General features: G+C 45.2%; 1 long non-coding RNA gene across 1 annotated transcript in view; it reads left to right on the top strand.

Annotated features, from left to right (window-relative positions):
• Positions 1-2,926: 2,926 nt before the first annotated feature.
• LOC134728654 (uncharacterized) overlaps positions 2,927-26,512 on the top strand; it is a 39,365-nt gene continuing 15,779 nt past the window's right edge. The window contains exon 1 of the long non-coding RNA XR_010109297.1: positions 2,927-3,030. This is a non-coding gene — a long non-coding RNA (uncharacterized LOC134728654). The remainder of the gene's footprint in view (positions 3,031-26,512) is intronic.

Raw genomic sequence — 26,512 nt, 5'->3', positions numbered from 1 at the left:
ACACAACACATACACACAGCTGCAATTGTTTGAGGCTGGTGAGGGGGTGCCTGGGCAGTTTCATCATCGTAAAGGGCAGACCTTAAGAACTGTTGGTAAAATAGATTATTTTTCTGCCAAGCATAATTTTTAATGTCCTTCTCCACCTGGACCTCGATATTTAGTTTTTATTTGCACATATTTCCTGTTCTATGCACAGATTCTTGGTTATGAAAATTCAATATTAATGCCACTAATTTTATATTTTTAAATGCATTTCTCAGAAGTAAAATATTATTAATAGTCTGAGAACTTTTCTGAGAAGTGGTTTGGAGTTATTTGTTTAATCATCAAATTTAACAGCTCTCAATAATATAATAAAAATTTGCCCTCATGGGCATCCCTGACAGCAAAGAAAATAATTTCCTTATAATAAAACTGATCCCAAGGATGTTTATATGCTATAATTTATCTCATACTAAAAGATGGCTAGAAAATTATATAAGATAGATTTACAGTCGCTCCTTCAACTCAGAAAATTTATATGTCTAGTTATTAGTGACTTAAAAACTTCTACTTATCTGCATAATTATATATAAAGAGATTCCCCAGTAGCTTTTATGTCCTATGATTCAACATAATGAGATCAATTATATTCAGGGAATTTAAATTACTGGTACTTAGGGAATAAAACCAACATCACTTTTAGTTTCTTATGATGGTATACAAGAAATTCTACTTACCTAAGACAAAATAACCATCTTAATGCAGCCCATTTTATGTGTTTTAGCAGAGATTTTAAAAGGCCACTAAGAGTTTTTGTCATTTAAGAAACCATATACTCAGTTCCCTAATGTCTTCAGATGTTAAGTCTGTTCTGATCTTGTTTCCTAAAGTTAGTCTTTTGTTCCAAAATGATTTTTTAAAAAAATCCTTGAGTAATTTTGTTAGTATTTTCCACTAGTCTAGAAAAATTAAATGAAATTCTTGCACTCCATTTTTAACCACACTAATTCCCTATTAAATACACCTACAAATTAAATAAGGATACTGCTACTCGATAATTTACCATTAAATGAGTGTAGAATATTTGACTGATTATTTTACTAATTTCTTATATGTGAAAATTCTTAAAATGGTGGAATCATTTGACTAATTGAATGCAAATATTAAATAATTTTTTTATTGATGACATGCATGCTGATAGGCACATCATTTGACGCATCAGCTAATGCCTTGTCAGGTTTGTATTCTCTTTTTTATCTGAGGCTGGGCACATGGGCATTTTAACTCAGGAAGTCTTACTTTCTCTGCCTTCCCTAAAATCAGTGCCTACATTTGACCCTGTGGAAAAACACAAAAGCGAGTAATTTAAATCAGCCCACACCTGCACCATCAGCCAGGCTATCCTTACAGAAACGCTTCGAACATCTTATTCCGGAGCACCTCAAGCGGCTGAAAAGAACAATTTATTCCCCGCTAAAGAACAAAATACTGACATTGAGCTTGTCTTCTTTGGGGTCGGAGGAAAGTTGAGATACTACTCATGAAAAGGCAGCTATGTTTGGCCCTGTGGTGATTTAGATTTACTATACAAACCAACAAATATTTTTGAATGATGGAATTAAGTATTTACACAAGGAGACTTAGCTCTTTAGCTTGGTTATGTCCTGCTGTTTATGTTACATGATCAGAAATCTTGTGAGTGCTGTTTTAGGTGATACATCACCAAGAATTCTTACATTAGGAAAGTAACCATATTATCTGAGATCGTTTGCTGTAGGGAAACCTGCAGCAAATTTTGCACTAGCTAAATTTGTTTAGCTAAATTTTGCACTTTACAAAATAATAGAAAAATTCATTCAACTCTCCCCTCAATGTATAGCATGGTCGTCTCATCACCTTGCAGTTTGTCTCATATGCCTGTGTTGAGCTCTTTTAACAGGACTTCCACCAATAAATTCAAGTTTTTATTCTTGTTTATAACCGGCATTTCCAGGTCCGGCCAGGTCCAAAAAAAAGAAAAAGGAATTGAGGGTTTGCAACGTTTTTCAATATAACTGGAAGCTGTTTTATCACTTTGTATTTTGAGAACCGCTCCCTTTCCCGCACACGCATTGCTGCCGCCTCTCGGGCTTGGTTAATGAGTCTGTGCGCCAAGCCAGGTCGCTCCGGGCAGTTCGCGCTTCCGCGCCTCGGCACTCGGATGACCGTGTCCTATTCGTCTGTCTGGTGAATGTCGCTGAAAAAAAATAAAAGTTTGTTCTAAGCCCGTGGCATTTCCGCGCGCAGATGGAAAGGCAAGTGGGAGAGGAGGGTGCAGGTGCGGGGCGGGCACGGCGGCCCCTTCCGGCGCCGGGGGCTGGGCTGCCCTGGGCCGGGAGCAGCCCCGCTCCGCGCACGTGGCTGTGGGCGCTGCGGACGGAGGACGGCAGGCGGGGAGTGGGGAGCGGGGAGTGGAGGGTGCAGTGCCCGCAGGTGCCGACGGCTTCCTCCCAGAGCCCTTCGCGCCGCGCCCTGCCTGGCTGGTGGCGCGGGGATACGATGGCAGCATTGCGGCTCCGGCGGGCGGGCTCTGCGCGGGGCCCCACCGAGCTTTCCGGGAGCCTCTCCCGCAGCCGATGGGCATCTAGGGGCGCAGAACGAAGAGTGGGCGCCGAAACGGGTGTAGGCGCTGGAGGCCGAAGGGGACGCCCGGGGCGGTCAGGCTTCTCGGTAGAGAGGGCCGTGCACCCCGCGGCCTGCGGGCTAAGGCGGGGAGCCGCTCCTGCGGCGGCCGGGCGCGCGGACTGGAGGGAGGGAAGCGCCACGGACCGGGGAACCGGGGTGACGGGGAGACGGGGGGGCTGGTGGGGTGGGGTCGGCGGGCAGCAGCCAAGTGGTCTGCAGCTCCGAACCCCGCCACCCTCTGGGCGAACGGAATGGCACCCGCGGAGACGGGCGGGGACGGGCGAAAGCGGGTTTGCTCGGACCCAAAGCTGAGCCCGGGTTGGAGGGCGAGACCGTAGGCGAGGATGGCCGCGCGGGCTGGGAGACCCGGGCCGGGATGGGGTGAGTGGAGCCGCCCGAGGTAGGGTAGTTGGGGATGGTAGTTGTGAAGACAGTCGGAGTCTAGCTCCGGGCAGACGAAACACCGGGGCGCGCCAGGGTCCGTTTCCTCCTTCTCTCTGCTTTCCCACCAGCCCTGTAGATACGGAGCCAGCAGTCGGGCTAGAGCCGAGGCTGAGGGTCGCGGTTCCAAGGGCGGTCTCTCGCCCCGGGTCAGGCCCCACCCCGCGGTGGCGGTCGCGTGGCGCTGTCCTGGACTTGAGCTGTCCCCGCGCCGCGGCGCGCACGCCCAGGACCGCACACCGCCGCCCGCAGGCAAAGACGCCTGCAACCTCGCCCTCTCGCCCGGCTCCCAGCTCGGGGCTGGGAACCGGAAAGGTGCATTTCCGTGTGGGGTGGGGGCGATTCCCGGCTGTCGGCGGTGGGGCTAGGCCTTGCGGCGGATGAGCCAGGCCTTCCCGGCTTTCCAGCCAGCCGGGTTCGGGATTTCCCGACGGTCGGACGGGTGGAGGCGAGGATGGGCGGCTATCCCCCAGCCTCTTCAGGAAGAAGCCGTAGGGCCAAGGAAGGGATGGGTGACGGGGCTCACACCATTCCAGCGCTGCCCTCGAACTCGCGGGCCTCCGTTCCCTTTGCAGTCACTTGGTGTGCGCCCCAGTCCCGGGCAACATTACTGCCCGCGGGCGCCCTGTGTGCATGGCTGCTGCCTGCGGCGCACCGGCCTGAGCCTGGAGGGAGGTGCGGGGCGGGAGAGGCGGCCCTCCCTGGGTCTCCCCTGCCTGTCACATCTGCACTTATTTAAAGCTCGGCTGGTGGTCCGCGCTCTCTGGAATGCCAGTTGCGGGCCTGGCCTCCTACGGCATTTGCACTGATTAGCTAGCGGGTCATGGGGGAGATGAGGGGCTTAGGGGGGAAGACCGGAGGTTCACAATATTCCGCCTGCCTCTGTCCCGCGAGCTAATCGGAGCCCAGTGATTCCCGCTGCACCAATGGCTGAGTGTGTCAGGGAGCAGAGAACCGAACTTGAAGGATGTTGGATGCGTCTGGGAACCGGCCATTGCCACTTAGTAGTATGTTGTGGGCCGGCGCGCACACATGACCCTAAATCTCTGCAGGCTCCAGCGCTGAAGCGGGCGGAGAAGGGGAACAAGTGATGTGACCCCAAGTCCTAAAAGTTTGCACACAGTGTCTGGGATATGCAGTATCCTTGATGCGAAACTCTTAAATGTTTGCTGGTGCAAGTCCATACAAAACGAGGTTGGCCTGCCTCGCTTAAAATACCGTACACAAAGCGTAAAAAAGGCACGGGCAATCCGCATCAAGGACGCCACCCCAAGCGGAAGAGGCCTGGTGCAAATTCATCGCTGAAAAACAAGCTGGGTTCTAATTTACTGTGACTCCCACGGGCGCAGGGGTTGGGAGGAGAAGCAAAGGGGGACATTTTTTTATTTTTGAAGCCTCAAAAAGTTCGATCTGATTTTGCATTTGCCTTTGGACTTGGTATAATTAAGGGTGAAAATAAGGCCCCTCTGTATTTCTATTCCCCTTTGCTTTTCTGCGGAGCTTTTACCTCAGAGGAAAGTTGTTTTAGTAATCTGGGAAAGAGAAACCATGTGCTGAGTCAGCAAAAACGCGGCACCAGGCCAGTTCAGCTCAATTATACTGCTGTGTGTAATGTACACACTCTATATGCCTTTGTGGAAATAATGAAAAATATATTAGAATTCTCATGGCATAGCAATGCCCACGAAGCCTGTTGGCAGTTGAGAGCCAGATTTCCGTGTCTTCTAATACAAGGAAACAGGTTCTGAACAGGTCTTCTAACAAGCCTTAGATCCAAGGCCACTTAATGTGAGAGGACAAGAAAAATGCAGTTCTCAAAACAACACAAAATATTTTACTTTTTTTTCAAATGGTCGTGTTACAGAATGCTTAAATACTCCTTTCTGCTTGTGTTCTTCTGACAAGTGTTCAAGGTGGCTCCAATAGATGGAATCTTAGATTTTTATTTTGCATCATTAAATGCATTTCTCAAAACTGATTCTTGAAAAGGTCTGAAAAGTCTCCTTGCAAGTCCCGTTAGAACCTTGATCATGCATTCTCATTTGTGTGGAAGGAATAAATGTTTTCAGAGTCACTTGGAATGAAACTCTCTTAAAGTACTAAGCAATTATTTTTCGGAATAATTGCTTTTAACTGTCCAAGTGTTACCTGAATTTGCAGTATGTGAACATTTCAGCTGTTAAGCAACAGTCTAAATTGTGCTTTTAATGACAGACATTCAGTATTTCTGGGGATATTTCTTCATAGTTATTTTAATTCTAAGAGTTTAGTTGCAGAAAGTGACTTTTGAAAAACAAAAATAGCATTTTACATAAAGAACTAACCAGAAGTTTGCCTCAGTTTCATTTGTCTTTTCTACCTCAAAATGTGAAATTAGTACATCTTTTATGCTTTTACTATTTAAAGTCTTAAAAATATATAGTTGTGTTTCAGTATAATGCAGAAATATCTGGATGTGAAAAATTCAGTCTGTCACCCAACTTCCAGATGTTTGGTGCTACGCAGACAAAACATCAGAATGAATGACCAAATTTTTTTCTCTACAATCCAGATGGCTTAGTGCCTCTTGCTTCTATAAGGAAGCATATTTTCCTTTCTCTAAACATCACATCCTACTGTAGCCCACATAAGGCATGATTTACACTCCTTCAGCTACAAAATGTTAGGCCATTTGGAGTGCAGCAAAGCAATCAGTTAATGAAACTATATGTTTTGGTGAATGTAGTCCAAGTCCAAGTGTTAGTGTGTACTTAGGAGGGAGTGGTGGTGATGGAGTCAGAAATGGGAAGGTAGGAGAGTGAGTGCCTTGTTCAATGGGAGAATGACTTGGCTGAAAGGACACAGCCTTCCAAAAATCCATCTGTGCCATCCATAATCGTAATAGGTGAAGTGGAACATTTAGCAGCAGCTTCAATGGGGCTGCCTTGTGCCTGAGATGCAGCTGGACTGTGAAATGTCCATCGTGTACTCTGAAGCTTTCTTTCCCTACTGTTCCTTCTTGGAGCATTATAAAATGGAACAGATGAATGTAATGTAACATTAAAACATTAGGACTCATGAACATTATACAGGTGAAAAATTCTCTGTTTTAAAAGTAAAAAGGCAAGTAAGTGATTTAAATATTCATATTGTTATATGGTGAATATTTAAGTCACTCAAAAATGTAGTGATGATGAATGGATTTCTCTTCCTATGACATGTCACCGCATTTTACAGTTGTTGAACTTGGGGCTGAAGACAGCAACATTTTTTCCTTCCCCAAAGTCAAAGAGATTTAAGATCATGAACAGAGAGCCAGAGTTTCTCTGCTTAAACATGTTGAGAAAGAAGGAATAGATATAAAGAGACTTCCACTAGAATCAGCAGATGAAATCAAACCCAGAATGAATTCCATTCTATTTATTAACCTCACACTCCCTGGATTATAGAACAGTGTTTAGATAATGAATGGCAATGAATGTTAAAACATCATAAAACCTGACCACTTAACAATCGCTGCAAGAAAAACATACCATTTTAAATAGACCTTCTTACAACTCAGAATCTGGGCCTTGGATAATAAGACGGGATTTTATACTGGCCCAAGGTCAATTTTAAAGAATAGTTTATGGGAATCTAGTAGAACCTTGGGGTACATATACTGAGTAAAGAGACTCAAAAGTCAAGTGGGAATCTTTAACACCATATAAAACAGAATCACAGTTACTTTTCTTGATTGGATGTTTTCACGACTTTTTTGGTAATTCATTTATTATAATAATAAACTGACAGAGCTGGAATGGACTTAGAGCTCATCCAGGTCTCTGTCTTTATAGATGAGGAAATGGAACCAAAATGAAAGGACCTATCTAAGGCCACACAGTCATTACAAGAAGGGTCAGAACTAGAATCACGGAGTTCTAATTGTGAGTCACAGAGTCCAGCCCTGTCTCCAGGACAGCTTGCCTTTGAATCACTATGACGTGGCTCAGCGTTACAGATTTCCTAGTGGTGTCCAAGAAACTGACACCCATCACTGCAGGCTGGAAATGGCTCAACATCATTCATTTGTATTACACATCTAAGAGCTATAAAACAAACCCAGTGTGAAGGCAAAGTTTCCCCATTTGTCTCCAGAATAAGACAGACTATTGCAAAAACAGAGCTAATAAAACTCTGTCAACTTCAACAACTTGGTTAGAGGTCCTGATAACAAGTGACAGCCTTAGCTTTTTACAGAGAACTTATAGTGCCTTGGAAGCATGTCATGTGCAGAATCCGCTACAGTTTCTTTGAAAATAGCACAGTCAAACATTCAAAATTTAAGTGACGTTAATGGGGAAGAGAGGAGGAGGTGGTGGTTATAGCCATGTCTACACTACTCTTTACAGAAGACATAGATGTCAGTGGTCCTTCACTCATCTCAGAAAACAACTCACGACTCCAGCAGCTTGCATGATGAAATGGAAGGTTAGGATGCAAGGGGAAGGTGGAGGGTGGAAGATGGGGTTGGTGGGTCACATTAGATAGCAATATGAAGCATACTGTTCCCCAGTTTTGAGGAACTGGGGATCTCACTAGTTCTCATGGTGTGAGCCAAGGAAATAGACTCTTATGTGATGTTATCAAAGCTTTTCTGTTTAATGTTTTATTCAACATCAAATGAGAACATTCCTAGAAGCATTGCTTCTAGGAAGGGAAGACAACCCCTGACTCCTTCACGAGTATTCTGCTCCAGGAATTGCAAGGAAGTTTAAGGATTAGGAGAGATGGGGGTAGAAGGAATGGGTGAAGTCAGGACTCAGTATGGTTGGCCCTCTATATCTGTGGGTTCCGTATCTGTGGATTCAACCAACCTCGGATGGAAACTATTCAGAAAAAAAAAAAAGGATGATTTCACCTGTACTGAACGCATCATAGGCTTTTCTTTCTTGTCATTATTCCCTAAGCAATACAGTATAACAACTATTTACAGAGCATTTACATTGTATTAGGTATTATAAGTAATCTAGAGATGACTTAAAGTACAGTACATAAGAGGTTATGCATAGGTTATATGCAAATACCATATAATTTGATACAAGGGACTTGAACATCTGTGGATTTTGGTATTCTTGGGAGGTTCTGGAACCCATCCCCAGTGGATACCAAGGGACTGTATTTGGAGTTGTGAGAAAAGAATGGTCATGTTTTGATTATCTTGTAGAGAAAGGAGATCTTGGTAAGGCCTTCCCTCCAAGCTAATTCAAAGTTAGTGCTCCCTGAGAAGCAGGATCTGGCCAGAATTTGGGAGAGGGGGATGCTGGGAGAAGAGGTCTATATTTTTAAAAAATGCTTAGGGGAGCAACTAAACCAGCAAAAGTTAAACCAAATAAAACCAGCATGCCCACTTACCTCTTTAATTTACCCTCCCAAACAGATCATCATTTGAGCTATTCCACTGAAGTCAAGCATGAAATCTATTTAGCTGGATAGCTACCCATTTCCTGTGACCTGCAAAAGAGATGCCCTATTCTTTCAGGATCCTTGGAATGCCACATGCCCAGGCCCACTGGAAAACTGGGAAGGAAAACTGGAGCCACATGCCTGGGCCCACTGAGATTCATCACCCTTCCCCTACAACCCTGTGTCAAGGAAACACAAAGATAGAGTGGATTTCAGCACCACCCAATGCAGACGCATGGCTGCTAGTTTATCAGCATAGGTCAATGAATGGTTTTAAGTTGCTACGGGTTTAAGAGGATCTCTTAGTTGATGGGAATTTTTGAATCTTTTTTTTGCGTGGGACCCTTTGGCAGTTTTGTAAAATGTACAGACTATTTCTCAGAATGTTTCTAAACGTGTAAGTTATATTGAAATTGGCCAGGCACGGTGGTTCATGCCTGTAATCCCAGCATTTTGGGAGGCCGAGGTGGGCGGATCACTTGAGGTCAGGAGTTTGAGACCAACCTGGCCAACATGGTGAAACCCCGTCTCTACTAAAAAAATACAAAAGTTAGCCAGGCGTGGTGGTGTGTGCCTGTAATCCCAGCTACTTGGGAGGCTGAGGCAAGGCGAATCGCATAAACCTGGGATGTGGAGGTTGCAGTGAGCCAAGATTGTGCCATTGCACTCCAGCCTGGGTGACAAAGCGAGACTCTGTCTCAGAAAAAAAACAAAAACAAATATATATAGAGAGAGAAATAAAATTATCAAGATTTTTTTAAGAAATAAGTTTGTGATATATTTCTTTGTTAGCACATCAAATGCAAGATCTAGTGGTGAGTCTAATAATTTCTGTGATATTGAAACAATGATAAGCGTTAATGATAAATTCAAAATATCCTCAACAACTATAATGTGATATGAAGGTATCTGTGATTTCTATTGGTGAGAAAGTCACAGGTATTGCTAATGCATCTGTAGCTTGTTGTCTACATTCATAATGAAAAGAAATGCTAATTTTTAAATAATGATTGGTAGAAATGAAAATGTAAGTTTTTCGTCCAAGTTTATGGACTTCTGCTTTTCCTTGATTGCATTTGCAAATCTCCTTACTTCCTCTTGAAGAACCCCTTAAAGGGAGGAAGAGGGGGCAGTTCTAATAGTACCTTAGAGATATGAAATGAGATGGTCACAGCCATATGAGTAGATTTTGATTGGATTACACTGGGCCCAAGTTTGGAGTGTCAACATTAAACCTGTGATATAAGATCTTGTTCCTAAGATGAAAAGTAACTTTATATTGTAATCCTGTAGAGTTGAGATCTTGAGAAGCATTCCCTTGATAAGAGGACACTGGAGGAAGTGTCAAAATCACCTTCAAAGTAGGAGAGTGGTAACCAGAGCCAGGAAGGACTTGATAAGGATGAGTGAATCACCTCTGCTTGGTGAATGAGCCCAGGGTGGAGCTCAGCCTCCATCCAGGGAGCTTCAGTCTCCATCCAGGGAGTCTTTGTCAAGCGAACAGAGCAAATCCCCAGAGAGGAGGGGATCTGCAGTAAGGGTGGGAGAGGCACATGCAGATCAGGCAGAACAGCCTGTAGCCTGGCAGCAGAGAGCAGAGAGAGAGCCCAAGCAGGAGTGTCTTCCTGAAGAGTAGACAACGATTGATCATTTAAACTTCATTCAAATTAAGAACTTTCACTTATCAATAGACATTATTGAAGAAAATGGAAAGGCAAACCACATACTGGGAGGAAAATATTCAAGACATATATCTGACAGAAGATTCATATCCACCATATCCACAATATATAAAGAGCTCTTACAAGTCAAAAACAAATACAACCCAAAGATCATAAATGTACAAAAGACTCCACAGACACTTCACAAAGAGGATATCCAAATGGCCAGTAAGCATTTGAAAAGGTGCTCAATGTCATTAGTCATCAGGACATGAAATTAAGCCTTCACTCAAATACACAAATTGCAGAAGGACTGAAAAAGTAGAAATTCATGATGTCAAGTGTTGGAGAGGATATGGAGCAACTGAAACTCACACACTATGGGTGGGAATGTACACTAGTATACCCAAAGTTTGGAAAGCTTTTAGTATCTACTAAAACAAAGCACAAATTCATGCCCAAGACCCAGTAACTCCATTCTTAGTTATAGGCCCAAGATTGGATTTGTCTACCAAAAGACAGGTACAAGAATATAGCTTTATGTATTTTATATATTTATAAATATAAATATTCATTTATATAAATATTTATCAACTTTATTCACTATAGCATCAACCTGGAAAGAACCCAAATTGCAGTATATTTACACATAGGACTATCATATAGCAATGAAAAAGAACAAACTATCACTATACACAAAGTGGGTGAACCGTATAGTCATAATGTAGAGCAAAAGGAGCCAGATGTAAAAGAGTATACACTGTATGATTCCATTTATGTGAAAGATGAGAACAGGCAAAACAAATCTATGGTGATAAAGGTCAGGATAGAATTTACTTTTGCAGGATGGGGAATTGATTGGGAGAGGACACAAGGGCACCTTCTGTGGTGCTGAATTATAAATATTATTGACTTTCTGAAAAGTGATTTGGAAATGCAGTCAAGTAAAAGCAGACTGCCATACTGTAGATTCACTCCCTCTGACTCTGGTTTTATATTACAAAAGGATTTCACTTGGGCCGTATGAGCACGAAGAGAGTACAAGGGCAAGCTACAAACTGGCAAACGATTCTTGCAATAGATGTATCTGATGAATGGCTTGCATCCAGTTAAAAAATGTGCAAAAGATTCAAACTTTATAAAAGAAGATAACCAAATGGCTAATAAGTGTAGGGAAAGTTGCTCAATATCTTTATTCGTCAGGGAAATGCAGATTAAAACCACAATCCCACAAAATAATACACGCCCACGAAATGACTGAAATACCAAAGGTGGGCAAGCATTGAGCAATGGAACTCTCCCACACTGCTGATGGGAATGAAAAATGGCATAGTCATAGTGGAAACCAGCTGTATCTACGAACGCTAAGCATGTGCCTATAAGGCAAGAGCCCTTCGTGACTGGTCCAGGAGCCCAGTTAAATAAGAACAGGGAGAAGGACCAGAAATCTTGTCTAATGAAGTCTGCCAGGCTTAGGAAACTCTATTTTAAATGTTTGGGGTTTTTTTCCTTAGATTTCTAGCAAAGTTTTTTTTTTTGTTTTTTGTTTTTTTTGCAAAATCCCAGCATTATCTTGGTTTTATTAAAGGAGAAGGGGAATTGTCTGCTTCATTCAGAATAGTAAGGGAAATGAGAAGTCCAGTCTGCTGGTGGACATGGCTGGGTCAGCAAGAATACCTGGGAACACTGTGGAGCCCTGGAGTGAGTTGGCAAGTCAGGATGGTTCAAGGTTTCTCTTGCGGGGCCCCAGGGGAAAACACTGAGAAAGCTACTCACCTCCTTCTACCACTGTCCAGGAAATGGTCTATCCCTTCTTAGAGCTCTAGCTGCCCATGGGTGGCACAAACAACATGTGTGCCTTGCACAGAGGTGTTTCTGCAGTCCTCACTTCTGTACTGGTAAGCCAGTGCTGCAGGAACTGGCATGGGAGCCTGGCAACAGAGTTGAGAATCCAGCTCGGGAGGGAAGGATGAAGGTGATGGGGATGAGGACTTGGGGTAAGGGGAGCAAAGTGGCCGAAGAATTAAGATGACCAGAGCCAACAGAAGGGCCCCCTTCCAGCTCTCCTCTTGTGAGCCCATCCATCAGCATGGCCTTCTGGCCCCACATTGATGCTTCCCATGAAAACTGGTGCTGGGATGGACAAGCTCCAGGGTGACTCAACAAACAGCAAACAGCACAAGGATGGCTGGGGATTTGACATCTGTTCCATGTCCCATAATGAAAACTTATTTCTCCTAAACACTGAGGATGGCAGCTATAAATACCAACCTTTGTGGCTCACTGTCAGCGTATTTTTTCCTAGTTTGAGAATTTTCTCAGGAGATGCAACCGATGATGCACCCCAGACTCCCCAAGTCACATGTCAAAGTTCCAAGTTACGGCAACTCAGTCCTTGAACAAAATGTGATAGAAAGGGGTTTTTTTGTTCATTTGTGTTTTTTTTTAGGTTTCTATTAAACTTAGACCCCGTTCACATGTGTTGTTCTGTTCATTTGACTTTGAGGTTTGGAAGACTGACTTTTCAACCTCATATTCATTGTTGTCATCATCCACCTACATGTATTAGGCACTTTCTGTATGTAGAATGCTCTGTTTATCACAGAAGCGTTATATATAAACTCGTACAAGGTATCCATAGGATGACCAAGGTCTTGTTATTAAATCCCAAGATACCATTCATTCATTCATGCACTCAGAGAATCATTTTATGAGCCTCTACCATGTGCCCAGCACCATGTGGCTGTTGGTGACACAACAGAAAGCAGCAGAACAGAAGAAGTCTCTGCCCCAACAGTGCTCATGGTCCAGTAAGGGAGGAAGATTTTAACTTTTTAAAAAATTTTTTATTTATTATTTTTTTGAGATGGAGTCTCGCTCTATTGCCCAGGCTGGAGTGAGTGCAGTGGTGCAATCTCGGCTCACTGCAACCTCCACCTTCCAGGTTCAAGCAATTCTCATGCCTCAGCCTCCCAGGTAGCTGGGACTACAGGCGTACACCACCATGCGCAGCTAATTTTTGTATTTTTAGTAGAGACGGGGTTTTGCCATGTTGGACAGGCTGGTCTTGAACTCCTGACCTCAAGTGATCCACCCGCCTCGGCCTCCCAAAGTGCTGGGATTACAGGTGTGAGTCACCACGCCCGGCCAGGATTTTGACTTTTAGAAATCACTCCTGTCTGCACATTTCACATTCCCCAACCCTAAACTACCAAAAGAAGGTAGTTGTTAAGTTTAGAATCATCAGGGGTACACAGTGGGATAGAAACTCACTGCACTTTGAGAGGGTGAGATTTATACAGATTGGCAGGGAGAAATAACCAAACAGGCTGAGGAGGCTGTGACTGGTAGTTGCATCATACATTGTAGGGGGTTTGGGGCGATTTGAAGGAAGGCAGCTGTGGCATCCTGCAAACTAAGAGACGCGGCCGTGGAGGAAGAACTGCCGCGCTGTTCTCATTTGGTTGTGTGAGGTCTGTTGCCCACCATGTGGTTGAGAATCCCTAAAGCTGATTTCAGAGAGTAGGTGGAATCTGGGGTGAGGAGGTAGGAGGTGGGGTTCAGGGCAGGTGGAGACCCAGACTGAAGGGAAGGAGAATGTTGTAGGCATCCCTCTGACTGGGTCTCCACAGACAAAGAAGAATGAAGGAAGAGAATTCAACAATATTACTACCCACTCATGGGAAGGGAGAGGATGATGTATTTGCAGCTGCTGTTCACTTTACAAACACCTTCACACATATGGTCGCACTTGTTTCTCTAAATAGCTTTTGAAGTAGGCAAGGCAGGCCATTTCACAGAGGAGAGAACCGAGGCATCTTTCTAATTGAGATTAAGGGATTTGCTCAATACCACACCACTTATTAAGTGGCAGAGGGGGCACTTGAACCTGCTTCCTCTGTTAGTCCTGTCTTCTTTCCATAGGCATGAATATTATTATTTAAATTTGCAGAGACCCTCATCCAGGAGCCCAGAACCTCCCAAGATGAAGGTTTGCTCCTGAACTTGGCAAATAACATTGATAATTCTGCCAGGAAGGAATCTTGCATTTGTCAGAACACTTCCCAGAAGGGCTGCCTCTGTGTGCTGAAGAGAAAACAGATGTCAGGGACTAGTTCTCAGCCTGCAACATTCAGTCCACTTTATTTTCTTCCACAGGCAGATTGAGACAGAGGGATTCCTCCCTGCCTGACAGGGCCAGTTTTATGCACATGGAATATAAATAGCTGTCTCTACCATATGATTCTAGGACTGGTGTCAGTAAACTTTCTATAAAGGTCCAGATAGTAAATGTTTTAGGGTTTTTAGGCCACATGCAATTTCTGTTACAACTACTTAACTCCGCCATTGAGGCGTGAAAGCCACCATAGGCAATGTATAAATGATGGGGATGGCTGTGTTCCAGTAAAACTTTATGGACACTGAAATGTGCATTTCATATAATTTTCACATGTCACAAAATGGTATTCTTCCACTGACTTTTTTTCAACTATTTAAAAATACAAACACCATTCTTAGCTTGTGGATTATACAAAACAGGTGTTGGGCAAGGTTTGGCCCATAGGTTTAGAAGACCAAAGAGCTCTCTCTGTCCCAAATATTGTCCCCATAGAGACCTGGATTTCCAACTTCCACCATCAGCTTCACCATCAGTACTCCATTCCTCTTTCTTTCTCTGTTTTTCTTTCTTTTTCTTTCTTTCTTTCTTTCTTTTTTTTTTTTAGACAGGTCTTGCTCTGTTGCCCTCTGTTGCCCTGGCTGGAGTGCAGTGGCAAAATCATAGCTCACCATAGCCTTGAACACCTTGGCTCAGTGATTCTCCTGCCTCAGCCTCCTGAGTAGCTGAGACTACAGGCACACTCCACCACACCTGGCTGGTACTCATTTCTTTTGGGTTTCACTGTACTTTTTCAGACTCTTCTTTTTAAGAAGCAGGCATCCAGGGAGGAGGATGATTAGAAAGAAGCCTCAGTTCTCGGCTGGGCATAGTGGCTCATGCCTGTAATCCCAGCACTTTGGGAGGCCGAGATGGTGGATCACAAGGTCAGGAGTTCGAGACCAGCCTGGTCAACATGGTGAAACCCCATCTCTACTAAGAAAAATACCAAAAACAATTAGCCAGGCATGGTGGCATGCGCTTGTAATCCCAGCTACTCGGGAGGCTGAGGGGGAGCATTGCTTGAACCCAGGAGGTGGAGGTTGCAGTGAGCCGAGATCGCGCCACTGCACTCCAGCCTGGGTGACAGAGCAAGACTTCATCTCAAAAAAAAAAAAAAAAAAAAAAAACCCAAAAAAGAAAGAAAGAAAGAAAGAAAGAAAGAAGCCTCAGTTCTCTCCTCCGTGAAATGCCGTGCCTACTTCAAAGGCTATTAAGAGAAACAAGTGCAATCATATGTGTGAAGGTGAAAAATGAACAGTAGCTGCAAATACATCACCCTAACTTCATTTTAGAGCTTTATTAGACGTGTTAGAATGTAAGTGCCGTGAGGGCAGGGCCTTTGTTTGGTTCACTGTTAGGTTCACTATTAAGTGCCTAAGACAAGGAACTGAGTTGCATAAATACTCTGTATAAATATTAGTTGAGTGGATGAATGACTTTCCCTTCTAATTTGAAAGAATGGAGCCACCAGAAGAGATGGTTGGGGCAGTGAAGGCAAGGGGTGGTGGGTGAGTGGGCAGAGGTGACAAAGATAAAGCAATCACTTAACTGATGTTCCTGCAAGCCTTGGCCTGGGAGGTGCTGAAGTCTGCTGATGCTCTCGGAAATCAGTGGGCTTGGAAGAGGCAGGGCACAGGGTATGCCAGTGCCCATGAAGCCTGGGAAGGGAGTCAGGAAAGACCCAGCAGTTGCACATGGCACCCGGAGAAGCGGCACCAGGGCCTGATGGACTCACCCAATCCATTTCTGTGGAGTGGTGCAGTCTCTGCCAAGAAAAACTTTAGGACTTGACAAGATTTGGCAAGTCCCTGAAACATGAATTTGTGCAGTGTAAAGTTACAAGGGCCTTTTGGCAGATGGGGCAAATCCAAAAGACGGTGGAAAAATGTGCATGGGATGTCAAAACTCACTATTTCTGCAGGGAAGTGCCAAGGAAAGGGAAGGCTAAAAGAGGGCAGAGAATGAAGACACACCGTCCCCATCCCCCTAAACTGGCCACACATTTTTCTGGGTCAGACACATCATAAAATGCTATAGGACTGAATGAATGCAATGAATGTGGCATATGTTATTAAAAATAACCAGGGTTCCTCACTGCAACCACAGTGAAAAATACCAACCAGGATGCTTACTGAATGGAAAAGTTCTTGCAAATAAACTGTCCCAGTAAAGGACTCCAGCCTTGATTTCTCACCCTGAGTTTTCCTTATGTCCTTATGCAGAACAAGAATCACAACCAGCCATCCCCCAGCTGCCCACAAATCTGATCCTCATCTCTTCATTTATTTATTTATATTTGAGATAAAGTCTGCCCAGGCTAGGGTGCAGTGGCATGATATCAGCTTACTGCAACCTCCACCTCCTGGACTCAAGCGATCCTCCCACCTGGACTCAAGCGATCCTCCCAACGTGTTGGGATTATAGGCATGAGCTACCACACCTGGCTGCTTATTGATGTTGAAATCTGACTTGGTAATTTCCCAAATTTATACAAGGATAGACCAGACCAGCCACTCTTTTTCTGGTAGATAAGTCAAGCGGGGGCCCAGCAAGACCCTCCAGATGTTGCTAGGGGGGTGAGGTTTCCACACACCTGGTCCAGGATCCCCTGCATGGGGAGGAACCACTAGGGCAAACTGAGCTCTCCATATGACCTAGAGTCTGGACCTGCAACAGAAGAGGTCAACATTTGGGGCCAACATAAAAATAACAAAACTTTAGGGAATGCCTGTGACGCATTGTGGAGACATAAGCTTCAGGTCTCTTCCTTGATATACCCACAGCAGCATGGCAGAGAAGCTAAGAGTCCATTAGACTCAGGATCATAACCTGGACCTTGATCTTACTAGCTGTTTGACTTGGGGACATTACATTGCCTCACCGTGGCTTGACTTCATCAGCTGTAGAGTGGGAGTAATATTTACCTCATTGACTTATGAGAGTTGATTGAAATAAAATGTGTAATGCAACTAGTACAGTACCTGGCATATAGGAGGTGTGTGATAAATAGTATTTGCTGTTATTTTTAACTGCAATTTAATAAAACAATTTCCCTTTGCTCTCAATTAGCAAGGCTTCAACTCCCCATTGCCCAGCCTCCAAGAAGAGAAAGAGGCCCTCCTATGCCTCCTGACATCGCATTCCCTACTCCCCAAACTCATCTGCTGAAGTTCTCTCATGGAGAGGATAGCAAGCAGGTGCCCAGTTGAGTATGGCTCAAAGTGGCCCTCCAGTCTCATGAAATTGTTTTGAAGTCTCAGCTTTAATTTAAATATGCTTGTCAACTTTGCATTTTACTCCATAAAATCTTTTGATATATTAAATCTTATCAGTTTGTTCTCCCAGAATTTTTGAGTAACTTCAAGATTCTGTGAAGACAAACGTTCCCCTTAAACACATATCCCTGTTGGAGAATCTCACACTAACATCACCTCTGCCAGTGGAAGGTCAGCAGGTTCGAGGAGGGAGGCTTCAAGTTAGACCAGCAAGGATGACTTCATGGAAATGGTGAGGCCTGGGCTGGCCTAGTAGGATATGGACTCATGGGAAGAAGGAATAAATGTCTTGAGCAGAGGTCTGGAGGTGGAGAACACAAATGAAACTCCCAAAGAACCATGAAGAAACACGGTTCTGGAAACCAAGAACGAGGATTCCTTCTCAGCTGAAAGTCACTAATCTTTGTGTCTCATTCCAGTAAAACCCAATCCCACAGGAGTCAGAGTTGTATTCCAAGGCCATCAGTCACCTTCAGCAGCCACACACTCCCATCTCTCTCCTTACTCACTCCGTACATGTTTTTCACCTGGACAGGAGCCCCTGCACAAGCGTGGCTGGTGCCAGGCATTGCTCTCCAGCCTCCCTCAGGACTTATGGTCATTAAGACATTTCTCATAATGAACACATAAGCCCCAACACACCCAGGCCTCCCCGCCCATCTCAGCAGCCAGCCTTCAAGTTTTGCCCTCTGCCGTCCCAGGCCAGGCACCCTGTCACCTTGGGAATTGTCCTTGCTTTCCTCCCTCTCCCCTTCCTTCCTCTGTGAAGCTTCCTTCCTGGAAGTTTTAAGGAGAGGCCAGAGCCACAGAGCCACATGGGAGGCTGGATTCTGATGCTCCATAAATTGAAGCTGAGTTCTCCTACATAAGACTGCCTCAGCACGCTCAGCAAACTTGCTTCTCTTCACCAGACCACTTCCGTTTTGCTCTTCCCATTTTAGCTGTCTTCCTCCAGGATCCAGTGGAGCCATACAGGAAGCACAACAAGGGGCAGTCAGTTGGAGGACCTAACAGTGCCTTCTGCCCCTGGCACATTCACCAGAGAAAAGACTACTCTGGGACTCACCAGTATGGGATGGTGCTATGGCAACAGTCTCCTTGGAGCTCACTGGATCCTTAGAATTATTTTGTGATGCTTGTTCTGCATCTTGAAATGACAACCTGTGCCTCTGGGACTCAGCTGCAAGGAAGACAAGTGGAAGGCAAGTGGACATGTTTTTCTGTGTATCCCAAAACAGGTAGCAGTGTCCTTGCAGGTGAGAGCCCTCTTTCCACTTGCTCCCTACAGTGCTGAGCATATTATAGGTCTTAATAATACTTGATGAAAGATATAGTGGTTTCCAGCCAACATGTTTAGATATCTATCCCTCTTCTCCACATACACCGACATGGAGTATCGATTCTTCAATTTGGAAAGACAGAAGTTGCAATAGGGCAACATATAATGGTATTACAGGCTAGGCAATCAGATGAAACATGGAGAACCAACTTAGGTGGTCCAGATATTACAGCGTAACTCTCCATCTGTAAAATGGAGATGAAACTACCTAAATAATAGGCATGTGGTGAAACAATTTAGCAAAAGTGAACATTTAGCAAAGAGTTTAGAACATCATAGATTCCTAGTAGTAGTCATTTACTTCTTTCTCTCTTTGGTTGGTCATCAAATTCGAGTTGGTAAAAGTAAAATGGCTCCGTTGGAAGCTAGGAGAGAAAGATATATCCTCTTAAGACAGTAGGAGGTCAATTTATGCAATTAACTCTTCCTAGATGTGGCCCTGATGGAAAAATATGAAGAGCTCACAGGAGTATTTGGCTATACCGTGATAGCTGTTTCTCTGAATGTTCAGTCCATGCTCTGCCTTCTGGGGTTGTGGAGATGGCTCCTCATAGTCCCATCCCCAAGCCACACCTGAGTGTCTCAGCAGTCGTGAATTCTAGGCTGGACAGACCCCGGGGCTGCTGACGCCACGGAGGCCTTTCTTGGGCTCTGGCCTTCTTTGCCCCACTCTGGCTGGCTAACAGCCAGCACCCAAGCCTTAAGTTAATAGGAGACAAAGAGTGGCTTCAAAAGTCTCCTTAGGGCTTTGGGGAGGAACTTGGAGATGCTTGAAAGGGGTACAGGAAGAACAGATCCCATGCATCACTGCTTCTTGTCAGTAAGGTGGGTCACGGTGGATGGCACCCATGGTACAGTCCTTTCTCCACTCTGGCAGAGGCTAAGATGCTGCCTCTTGATCAGATAATGAGCACTTAAGGCAATCATAACCAATGCCAGCATTCTCCATCCGCGTGGAGTGTGCAGACCTGACCACGGCTGACAGCATTTAATTTCCCAAACTAAACTGGGTAGAATTTGTTTAATATCTGTTTAGCTTCAACAACCCCACTGAACATCAAGAACAAGTCAAAAGACCAGTGAGGTTTCGACTAAACTGGATTTGTTTGTTTTTGTTTTGTTTTACTGCTGTAAGGAGAGGGCAAACACTACAGAATTCTGTAGAATGAAACCACTTGCTTAGTGAAATTGCCTTAATTTAAGCAGCGATTTCTTTCCAGAAAGTTAGTAAATCAGCAGAATGTGGCCCAGAGGCAGGCAGATAGGAGGAATAGGTAAAAAGTTTAAGTCATCTGCTTGGATCACACAGCACAGGAAAGCCAAAGGAAAGAAGAAAAACAACTTCTTCTACAACAGGAATTTGTTCTCATTCCTGGTTCACAATTCTTTCTGGGAGAGGTGTATATGTATATATACGTGTGTATATATATTATATAATATGTATATACACATATATACTATATGTTTATTTTAATTTTAATTTAAATTTTATTTTATTTTATTTTTGAGATGGAGTCTCGCTTTGTCGCCCAGGCTGGAGTGCAGTGGCGCAATCTTGGCTCACTGCAAGCTCCGCCTACCAGGTTCACACCATTCTCCTGCCTCAGCTTCCTGAGTAGCTGGGACTACAGGCACCTGCCACCACACCTAGCTAATTTTTTGTATTTTTAGTAGAGACGGGGTTTCACCGTATTAGTCAGGATGGTCTCGATCTCCTGAGCTCGTGATCCGCCTGCCTCAGCCTCCCAAAGTGCTGGGATTACAGGTGTGAGCCACCGTACCTGGCCGGTATATATTTTTTATGTAAAACTTTTTCACATTTGGTCTCCAAATTTAACCCAAGACAAGGCTGTACCGGTCTTGGAGGTGAAGGTCACCCATATCAACAAAAAGGCTTCCTGCTGTAAAATTCTCTCTGATCATCCTCTAAGGTCCTGTGTCTCTGGCTGTCCACTGTGGCTGCAGTGCTGTCCATAGCTGGAGGATTCCCGCCACTGGGTTCTTTGCTTCTGCTTCTGCTTCCAGACTGCCCAGAAAGGCGGGAGCAAATGTCATGACTGTGCAGACGAGGATGTTGCAGAGCCGGGCTTCCATCTTCAGCTTCTCAATGGCCTATTATTCATTCCTGCCTGACTTTCTATTCCGTGTCCTCCCTGCCTCAAATTTCCAAGCCACTTCTCTCTTCCCATCACCTTCATCCCCACCCCTCACTCTCAGCATAGGATCTCATTGTTTCCTTCCCCGGGAGGCTGCCTGCACCCTCGCTCCCCCTTGTCTTTACCTGAACTGTTCTCTGGTCTATCGCACCTTCTTCCTGCTGCTTTGCAAGCCCACCTGCTCCACCCCTTCCTGCCCCTCCCATGATCCTGCTCCATCAGAGTCCCCTCTTGGGTGCCTTTCAATCTCTCCCTCCTTATTATTTATCCTTGAATATTGCTCAAGGGCCCATCACCCAAAGAAAACTTTCCATGCAGTCATCACGGTGAAACTTCTTTAAAGCCAGGTGCAAAATCTTTCTGCCTCTACTTCCCACACCCTGCTCAACTTCTTTATTGCCCAACCCAACTGCCTCACCATCTCCCCTTCTTGGGTCTCCTTGAAGCATCAGAAATACCTTCCAGCCTTTCTTCTTGGAACTTCCCTCCGTTTTCCTCATGGCCCGTCTCCTACTAACCCTGCCGTTCCATGTTGTCTGTTGCACTGGCTCCCCTAGATGTGGGCATTCCTCAGAGTTCTGCCTTCCTCCTGTTTTGTTCCATTTATCTGTTTACTCTTCCCTGGGTAGTCCTTCATGACAGTCACCACCAACAACTCCAACTCCATGTATCCAGTTGTAACTAGTGTTTTCTTTTCTCTTTCCCCAAATCCACTTCTCTCTCAGAGTTCCCAGTCTCTGTCCTGCCCATGGTCACCTTCTCAGGCACCCTGAAGAGAGCACTTCCCTTCCTCCCACCACACCTGACTGGCTGCCCCTGACCTCTGCAGGGTCCCCAGCATCTATCCCCTCCCTCCAGAAACACTGCCTCTACCTTGCCAGTCCTCCTCCTCTCTGACCTGGGCTACTGAAATAGCCTCTGGTCCTCCTGCCTCTAATATCATCCCTTCTCAGCTTGTCCTTTTTATGGCTTACAGGGTCAATTATGAATATATAGGTTGGGTTGCATCACCACTCACTCCATCCACAAGTCTCCAACACCTTTAAGGTTTATCTGCGGTTTGCAAAACAAAGCATCTCAAAACTCCTAATTCCACTTTCCACCCCCACCAACACACTCACACAAACACATACACACCCCACACACACCCCACAGGTGCTTAACTTTCTCCTCCATTCATTTGGGACCACTCATCATTCCCCAGATACAATTTTTACTTTTATTCCTCAGGGTTTTGCTGGTTCCTTGCCTCGGAACATTATCCTCCCCTTTTGAAATCCTACTTGGCTTGTAAGGCTCACCTCTTCCATGAAGCTTTCTCCTGTTCCCCCTGGCACAGCACACTTCTTCCTCCTGTGAAGTCAGGTAGAATTTTGCTTGTCTCTCCATCACAGGACTTATTTCATCCTTGTCTTTGTTACGCCTGTATCCTGAAAGAGCCCAGCAACATGGCTCTTATTATTATTTGATAGTGGCAACGTATTATTTGCTGACTGACTGAATGAATGAATGTGAGAAGTGAAATTATTTGCTGAATGAATGAATGAATGTGAGAAGCGAGATTATTATTTGCTGAATGAATGAATGAAGTACTCCACTGTTTCATGGGTGTAGTAACTATGACAACTTTCGTGGTATGCTGAGTGGTAGATCATAGCGCTTTCACATATTAATAGCTCAGTTTTATCAGGAGCACAGTCAAGACCCTGCCAAGGCCCACAGAGCAGCCCCCCAGCGTCCCTTCCCCACTGCTGTCCATGCTTCCTCCTGGGGCATAGACCTCTCTGCCCCTTTACTCTGGATAAGATTAAGTCTCGACTTTCATTAATCTGCAGCCGTTTATAAGAGGAACTTTGCACCCTTCACAGGGCTGCTGTGAAGTTGTCTGTTACCCCTAACACTTGTTCCCCCACTTCTTTGCCCTCTGCCCTGGCCAAGATTTCCCCTCCTATCGTTCAGATACTAGCTGAAATGGTTTGGATCTGTGTCCCCACCAAATCTCATGTTGAATTGTAGTCCCTAGTGTTGGAGGTGGTGCCTGGCGGGAGGTGATGGATCATGGGGGCGGCTTCCTCACGATGGTTTAGCACCGTCCTCTTGATGCTGTTCTCATGATAGTGAGTGAGTTCTCACAAGAGCTGGCTGTCTAAAAGTGTGCAGCACTTCCCCGCTCACTCTCTCTTGCTCCTGCTTTCACCATGTAGAAGCCTCACTCCCCCTTCACCTTTTGCCATGATTGGAAGCTTCCTGAGGCCTCCCCAGAGGCAGAAGCTGCTCTGCTTCCTGTAGAGCCTGTGGAACCATGAGTCAATTAAACCTCTTTTCTCTATAAATTACCCAGTCTCAGGTTTTTCTTTATAGCAGTGCAAGAACAGCTAACCCAAGTTCTTTTTCTTTCTCCCTTTCATGATGGGCTTTGCCTTGCCCTTCACGTACACCTAAGTGGAGACCTCAGTCCCTATGTCTGCTTCCCAAGGACTTCTGCATCCAGGCTTCTTTTTGAATGATAAAATGAAAGGCGTCGTCCCCTAGGAAAGGCAATTCAGGACTGAGGAAATGGGCAGGGGAGTTCTGAGGGGCTGAGATCCTTCCTCCTGCTCCTTGAATGCCATAAGCAACTGTCTCTCTCCTCTATCTTGCCCTGCAATAAATTCAGGGTGGCCAGGACCACACAGAAGCCCTTCCCCCAAATACCATCCTAAAAGCAGCAAGAGGGAGCCATGCGGAGGGGAGGACAGCCTGTGATTCTGGCCTGTCCCACGGGTGAGTCAGCACTCATGTGGTCAGCCCTCTGGCTCTTCTCCCCCAGCCTAGGGAGAAAATGCTGAGTCGCACACAGTGTGGGCAGCCACGGAACCAGGGGCTCCCCTGTTGCTCTCCATCTCCCCATGCCCCAGTCAGCTCCAGGCCTCGTACCCCCTTCTTGGCCTTTGATGAAGGGGCCTCGCAGGCTCCAGACAGCGGCCACCCTGGGAAGCCATCCCTCTAGCGTTCAGATGAAACGGAGGCTTCCCCTCTAGCGGTCAGATGAAACGCAGGCTTCCAGGGAAGGGGCAGAGAAAGAGCCAAGAGTCTTGTGTCCCTCGTCTGTACCTGTGCAGGCCTGAGCAGGAGACACAGGGCCCCCCTCCTGGGCTGCGGGCAGAAGTGGAGCGGCCAAGACCACAACACATCCATCCAGGTTTCCATTCATGAACCTTCTACAGGCTCAAGGCTGGAAGGCCGCCTCCTTTGCTGTGGCTTGAAGTGGTTTGCGCAGACCGAGTCCAGATATGTAATAGCTGTTCGCTATTTTCTATGAGAAGATTTATTCAAAAATAAATTTAGCTAAGGGGGGAGGAAAGTTAAAAAAAAAAAAAAAGGTGGGGAGGGGAAACAGAAGGACAGATTTTCTTACTGACTCACTGCCAGGGATTGAAACATGGAGGCAGGCCTTCCTTTTGGAGAAGAGAGACAGCTGCAACATTTCACGGTGTAAAGTCAGCGAATTTCCACAGGCCTGCCAGCCAGGGACCACAAAATGGTTTCAAACAACGGCTCGCTTCATGCTATTTGTGTGTGTGCGCGCGCATGTGTGCGTGAGTGTGTGTGTTTAGAAAAAGGCAAGGGTGGGGGGTGGGCAAAGGGGAAGCTAAAAAGTGTCCTTGCCCGGCCAGAGTGGGCAGGGGCGGAGTGAGCAGATTAATGAAAACGTTTCGCTGGCATGAGGGGTTTGATTGCCCCACTGCAAAATTGCTTGCAGATTCGAAAACAGCATGTTTCATTTCAAACTCATTCTCTTGCCATACATTAGCACTTGTCAATGTAACCATTAAGCACAGGCAGTGCAGAAATTTAATTACAAAACCATTTATTTTATTGAAAGAAAAATAAACCCAAGCTACCTCAAATGCATTAGGTAGGTTCAAAACATGTTCAGCTGATAACACCCAAGGGTAGGGAGGCTGCTGCAGGAATAAATGCGTCTTTCATGTGCGGTGGGGACTCGATATTAGAAACAGCTGCCTCTAGGTCCTCTTTATTTAAGTTCAATTAGGAATTAAAAAACAACGGAATTAATGAAGGGACTTTTTATATCTGCAGTCACTCGGCTGTATTCATTCTTCTCTTCCCAATTCGCCTCCCCTTTTAAGTATTTGGATTAAAAATGCTAATTACTCAAAGTGAACTTTTTATGGAATGGATCCCCCTCTCCACCCACTCTCCATCCCATCTCAGGCTTGTCTTTTGTTCTCCTAATGGGAGATTATGCAAGGCCTATCGTATTAAAGGAAATCACAAAAATGTGCTAAACACATCAAAAAGTCTCCAGTCTGTATCTTATTTATGCCTTCTTCCCTCTCCCCCACTTACGTCTTCCACACAGTTGGAAAGCCAGCAGCGTTAGGCTCTCTGGTGAAATACTAGATTTGGGTCGAGCCGCTGGCTGATGTCATGCTGGAGACCGCCTCTCCTGAGCACTAATGGGCTGCCAATAACAAGTCTGTTTTACTGTTCTTCTGGAAAGGAAAAAAAAAAAAAAAAGAGTTATAACCTTCGTGGTTTGGACTGATTTGTCAATTTAAAGTGCACTTTTTTTTTTTTCTGTCTGAGGTATCTACCCACAATTTCTTACAGACATCTCCTCATGCAGTCCACTCGGAGGAGGAATCTGGAAAGGGAAGATTGGTTATTTTTTCTAATTTTCCTAGCAAGAATACAAACCTCTAAAATTTCAGAGAGGCGTCTGTATTAGTTCGTTCTCATGCTGCTGATAAAGACTACCTAAGACTGGGCAATTTAAGAGGTTTAATGAACTTACAGTTCCATGTGGCTGGGGCGGGTCTCACAATCATGGCGGAAGGTGAAAGAAAGTCATGCCTCACATGGTGGCAGACAAGAGAAGAGAGCTTGTGTAGGGAAACTTCCTTTTTAAAACCATCAGATCTTGTGAGACTTATTCACTATCACGAGAACAGCACAGGAAAGACCCGCCCCCATGATTCATTTATCTCCCATTTGGTCCCTCCCACAACACATGGGAATTATGGGAGCGACAAGATGGGATTTGAGAGGGGACACAGAGCCAAACCATATCAGCATCATTGGATCATTTGCCAGGTGGGAGGTGGGGAGTGGCAGGCAGATAGGCATGGAGGGGGCTCTTCTCCTGCAAGTTCATTTTTAGGTCTTGTAACTACACTGATGTGCAGTAGCAGACCTTTGTGACATTTACTCAGTGACGGTTCTGCCTCTGTCACTACTGTCCAGTGTGAGACCTAAGGAGGGCTTCCTGGCCTGTTTCAGAAGGGCCTCCAGAGCTCTGTTGCCCGTTGCAAGACCACGGCCAATGCTTTCTGGGGCTACACATATTGTCGTCTAAACTGCTCTGAGACCCACCAGGCACAAAGCCAGGCAGCTTGGAAATT

The sequence above is a fragment of the Pan paniscus genome, chromosome 12 (genome assembly GCF_029289425.2).
Source record: "Pan paniscus chromosome 12, NHGRI_mPanPan1-v2.0_pri, whole genome shotgun sequence".
Classification (NCBI taxonomy): Eukaryota; Metazoa; Chordata; class Mammalia; order Primates; family Hominidae; genus Pan; species Pan paniscus.
Note: the sequence above shows the minus strand (reverse complement) of the source record. Positions and strands in the feature narration are given on the sequence as shown.